Consider the following 6,000-nt stretch of genomic DNA (forward strand, 5'->3'; position numbering starts at 1 on the left):
GTGCTTATGTGTAAGTCTTAAAATGTAAATACTTAATTAGGGAGCAGATTAAGGAATTTTTTTATCTAAAGCTATTCGGAGAGTTGATATTTTGAAAAAAAAATCCATAGATGATTACTGGCAACATTACTTGTCTTCTGTCCAAATTTGTAGAGTACATTTATGTTATGATTTAACTTTTCATATGTTTTTGCAATTTGTCACATATCATAATTTGTTCCTCTAAACAAACAGGCACTTTAAGATAATAAAACACATATGGACTTAGCGAAAACTAAATCACAAATACTGTTGTCCTGTTATTTTTGCTTTGTGCAAATCAACTGGCATTTTTATCTACTGTTGTTAGCTTTAATTTTGTTCTGTTTATCATTAAGTGTCACTGTCAAAGCAGAGATCTTAAAAATTATTCTTTCCATGAATATGTACTTGGGAATACGTACTTGGCACTTTTTCTATGCCATTGGGCTTCAAAGAGCTTTGCCCAGAGATATTTTTAAATATAATAACAGTAGCATTGCAGCAGTAATGTCTTTAATGTAAGAAATACTCTTTACTCTACTTTTTTTGGGAACAATTCCCACGTCAACACTGCCATAGAATTAGGTGAGCAGAACTTGTGATTATGCCCAGTATTTATGCTTCCTGCTCACTTTTAAAAAAGGCAACAAAGTAAACAAATGTTCTAACCTCCCATCTAAAAACATCAAGTAGCTATAGAATCAAATCTTAAAACTGTAAATAAACAGGAAAATCTCTTCCCTGGAAAATTAAGCTAAAGCCATTGTGTTTGAAATCAAATGTAGTCTCAGTAGGACAAAACACTATCAAACTCGCCCTGTGTTGCCAATTTGAGCTTTAAATCAAGCTTGGGCACAGAAGGATGCCGGAGTTGCTTTATCTTGTTCACTCATTTTGGGTTTTGCCAAATAAAAATATAAATATAGATATAAAAATAACTCCGAGAGAAACGTGACATAGGCACTTTAACAGTGCACTTCATCTTTTTAAGAACTCAGTGCTTTAGAAAGGATGAGCATGGGGCAGAACAGCAGAGAACAATTTACTGCCATACTCAAGCCTAAAAAAGGAAAGTCCTCAAAACCATAAGCTTTTATGACAAATTATGAAACTAAATAAAGTAACTTTCACTGAAAAATATCCTGTTCACAACAAATTTGCAGGGACACCAGCTTCTACCCGATGGACTATATTTTCAAGTTCAAAGTGTAAGACTGTGCTTTCCATGCACATTTAAGGTTTCCTAGTGATAGTTCAAAGAGAGACTCCCACCACTTTGTGCCTGATAAATTGCTAGCCTCCTCCTCTTATTGCAGCTTACTACATCGCCTCAAGCTCTTCCCCTCCAGGATATCACACACAGTATTTTATTGGTTTGGAAACCCAACTAGGTGACAAAGGCGTGCGAGTTCTCAAAGATTCACACTACTGTAACATATTGGCTACAGTTCACCCCTTTCCAGAAGCGGAAGAAATGCTGAAATTGATCTGACCAGAAGGATGTCCACACCCTGGATAAGCACTTATGCAGCAGTCTGAGACCTAGAGCCTGCTCCCAACTCTGCCTGTGATCCCAATTTCAGGTCATTTCCCTTCTCTGGACCTTAGTTTTATGTTTATTATTTGGACACGGAGAGCATGGTGGAAGTGAAAGAGGAAGCAGATTTGGAGAAGGCACCACGGAGCCAATCTGTACGTGTCTGGGTTGGATGTGACTGGTGATTACAGCACATTGGAAAACACATTGCTCAGTGAGGATTTGGTTTAGTTTGAAATATTTATAGTCATGTTTTGCTGTTACCGGGCATGCAGTGCACAAAACAGGACTAATATAGCAAATAGTCTCCAATATTACAAGAATAAATATCTGAACAGGAATGAAGTAGGGAACAAGAGAAATTTACTCATTAAAAGAGCAAATGGACAGAATTTCTACAAGATAGTCAGAGTGACTAGTTTCAGTATTTTCAGAGGCTCCTATCACATTGGTCTCTTTTGCACTGATGCCTTTCACTTCTTGTTTCAAGACTTTTACAGAGTAACTCCCTTGGAAGATCTACCTGTGCTTTTTATGCTAGTTGCTTCTCTGCTTGTTTCATTCACTGATGTATCTTGAAAGTGCTATTTCAGTAATTGCAGCCATCGTTAATATTCAGCACACTTAGGGGCTTGTATTGAACAGCTGGACTTTGGATTTTCTTATGTTTAGAGTACCTGTTTTCCTTTTTTTTTTTTTTTTTTTTTTCCCCTCAAAGAGCAGTATTAGGGTTTTCAAAAGATGTGGATTGTTTTTTCCTTTTCTTCTTCATCACTATCATCCTTTCCATCACAGAAAGAACTACTGTCCATGACAGATTTTTGCTTTGTGTTTCCTTATGTACGTAAGATATATGCAAGTCTTCAGTATAATATTTCTCTGTAGGCTTAAGACTGTGCTTTATCATTACTGAAGAAATCATTACTAAAGCAGTTGCTTTACCTAGCTGTGTTTGAGATACATGCATTTAAAAGAAAACAAAAAAAGTATTTCTGAATTCATTTGAAAGTCTAGACTGATTTTTTTCCCTCCCCATACTTGTTGGGTTGAATGTTGTAGATTGGCCACCTCAAAAGTTCTTATTCAAATTTATGCAAGACAAAAATGCGTAAGAATTTAAAAGCTGAGGTACTTAGAGTACCTTGTGGATAAGATTAAAATTTCCAATGGTACTGCACGGAACAGTTACTACACTGGAATAATTTAATTTCAAATTGCTTTTCTGTAACCAGGAGCAATGGCTTCAACTGAAAAGTAGTTGTAAATTTAAAAAAGAATGGGTAGAAGGGACCGGATATAACTGCTGGCATAACACAGGCATACAAAAAAAAAAATGGGTAGAAGGGACCAGATATAACTGCTGGCATAACACAGGCATACTAAAGTGTTCCTCTGACACTGCAGCAAAAATGTAGCTGGATATTTTCTTTGTCTTGGGAGCTAATCAATGAAGCTTCTGTTCTTGGATTTCAGGCAAGATGAATGGTCACAAAACAGAGCTGTCCCGCAAAGATCCCCACACTTAGTACAGTGTAGGGGCACTGCAGAAAATCTCTTCAGGACGTTCCATATTCTCAGGCAAGGAAATGACCCTTCCTTTATCTGAACAACAGTTTGACTGCAGCACCGGTTTTTGAGAAAACATTACTGCTGAATATAACCTTAATGCCTTACACATGGCATGCATGGATTCATTGATCAGCTCCCAAGACAAAGAAAATATCAGCTTCACATACATACAAATGAGAACACGTCTAAGTGAGAATACAGGGTCAAGATATGAGAAAAACACGAATAGCGTAGTTTTCCCAGTATGCCAATACAATGACTCTTCAGATATGAGAAAAACACGAATAGTGTAGTTTTCCCAGTATGCCAATACAATGACTCTTCATCTTTTATAATTCAGGCTTTCAGAAATTGTGGCTAACTCATTCTTGAATTACGATACCCAGAAGAGGATGCAATATTGCAGCTGGATTGTCTTGCAGGCTATACTGTCCTGTACATCCTAATTGCCATTTGATCAAGCTGTGCACTTAGAGCAAGTCCTTGCACAATGGACTTTCTGGTACTATACAGAAACGAAACATGGATAAACCAACTGTTTACAGTGCTTGGACTTCTTAACCATAAGGGTGCACCACCGTCAGCAATTTCTGCCACTGTAGGGCAAGATAAGTAGAGAGGAATAACAGAACAAGAGCAAATTTTGTTCAGGATTTTGATCACTAGCAATGGAAAGTATGTTTATGGCACCAACAAATGACATAAAACTAGAAAAAGCTGCAGGTCCATTAGCTGGGATTAGAAATAAAAGTTACTTTCTTATGGAGTAAGACACTAAAATTTGATAGGCATAAGAATAAGATACCACACATAAGTACAAAAATCAGCTTCACATACATACAAATGAGAACAACTACTTTCAAAACCTCATTGACTTTGCTGAGAACACTCATGAAAGATACCTTTACCATATTTTGTTTGAAATTTCACTCAGAAAATTTCTTTTAGTATCTATAGCTTAGAAGTTTCACTTAATATTTCAATTCTTTCTTTCTTTCTTTCTTCCCCCCCCCCTTTCAGCCTGGTCTGCCTGGCTGGAACAGGCAGAACATCCACCTGCTGGGCTCTGGGGAGCTGGCGGCAGCATACAAGGCCTGGCACCATGCATCTGGCTGCCCTCCACGGCTGCAGGCAAGCTACTAAGGATGAGGAAGTCTAGTTTTCCCATCTGCCAGGGCTCAGCAGCTCTGAAGAGTAGCTTTGAAACTATCCAGGCTGTTAGTAAGCTGACAATACCAGTAAATAAAATGGGCAAAGGCTGATCTTCTCTCCCTGCAGTCATAGCTTACCACCAAATAGCTAAGCTCTCTTCTCATAAAATACGGGAAGCCTTTCCCAGACTGTTCCAGGTCTGTGCCACCCTCTGAGCTGTGTCCGGGTGCTGTGTGAGAGATGCTGCTCAGCAGACCGAAGCTGTGCCGGGGCCACGCTCACAGACAAGCAGCATGGACAGGTAAGTGCCAGTGCAGAGCCTATGCCCTTGCCCTACTCAGTTTACAGCTGGGATAAAACCTACAAACCAAGTCAAGTTCACATGCAGTGGGGCTGTGAGTGACAAGGATGACAACAGCAGGCAGCAGTGGCCCGACGGTGTGTATTCCCTCAGACTTGGACATTTCCAAACCCCGAAGCCTGGTAGCAGCACAGCTTGTACAGCACACTCATACTGTCACAGTTTTTCTCCTGAGTTAGGACATCAAAGATTTCTGAAAAATCTTGAAAATTCTTCTAAATTATATTTCCCACCCAGCTCTAAAAGTCACATTAAACTTCATATAAACTCTGCTAGCACATTTGTCAACCTTTCCTCAGCAGAGGTCTTTGCTGGATCACTTATGTCCATTTGTACATATCAAAATGACACACGCAAACAAAACAGGGATAAAAATCGGACAAACAAATACCCTACACAAACAAAACGTGGTTCTTCCTTCCTGGAAAATGGTTTGTTCGGTAGATTTATCAGCTAAACTGAATAGCTGCTGTATCCTCTGCAAAACATTTAACTTTCCTACACCTAATGGTCTCTTATCTTTCTATTTAGTGTGCGCAGTGCATGGGTTTCAGGTGCTAGACAAAGAAAAGTCTCAGGCACGTACCACAGTTGTCTTCATCGGCCCGATTCCCACAGTCGTCCTCACCATTACAGTGAAGCTGTTGGGGCAAGCACTTTGTGATATTGCCACATGGAAAGTAGCCCAGGGGGCACCTCACCCCAACTCCATAAACATGATCTTCCAAAGAGTCACAGATGACTAATGGAAACAAAAAGAATACGCTTACTTTAAGACATGCTCTTGATGCTTAAAGATCATTGAGATTATGTTTTTATAAATACTCATTTGCGTTTGAATGTGAATATCGACCGATAAATACATATTAGTTCATTGGACATGCAATTACAACAGTATATTAAGTACTTGTTAACTCGTCAAGAAATGTATTGTCAGCTTATTAAAATTTGCTTTGATATAAAGCAACCAGGTAATTCCTCCCCACGCCTGCTAGGAATAAGATGAGAATGCTAATCATACAAGACAAATTACCTAAGGCCACTATTTAAAAGAATTGTTTCACTTTGCACTAGAAATTAATTTATTATAGCAATATACCAGATAAGCTATGCAGATATGGATGGTATTAATTTGTGCTGAAATTTTAAACCCAGATAGATAAGTCCTCTTTACGCAAACTCAAAATTATATGTTTTAAAATGTATTCTAATTTTAAAGCAATTGCTAGACATAAACTGATCAAGGATCAAAGAACAAGAAAGTAAAATTAAATCTGTGATGTGGTTTTGCTGAAGAATAAGTAAGATAACATGAAGGTGCCATTATGAATCCTCTGGAAGAGTTGTCATCCTGGTCCAA

General features: G+C 38.4%; 1 protein-coding gene across 1 annotated transcript in view; it reads right to left on the reverse strand.

The window, feature by feature from the left end:
* The window catches only part of RXFP1 (relaxin/insulin-like family peptide receptor 1), a 30,100-nt gene extending 24,734 nt beyond the window's left edge, over positions 1-5,366 (reverse strand). Inside the window, exon 1 of the mRNA XM_010082175.1 lies at positions 5,227-5,366. The gene's annotated coding sequence lies outside the window, so the exon portion shown is untranslated. The remainder of the gene's footprint in view (positions 1-5,226) is intronic.
* Between the last annotated feature and the right edge of the window lie 634 nt (positions 5,367-6,000).

This window comes from Pterocles gutturalis, unplaced genomic scaffold (genome assembly GCF_000699245.1).
Source record: "Pterocles gutturalis isolate BGI_N339 unplaced genomic scaffold, ASM69924v1 scaffold16984, whole genome shotgun sequence".
Lineage (NCBI taxonomy): Eukaryota > Metazoa > Chordata > Aves > Pterocliformes > Pteroclidae > Pterocles > Pterocles gutturalis.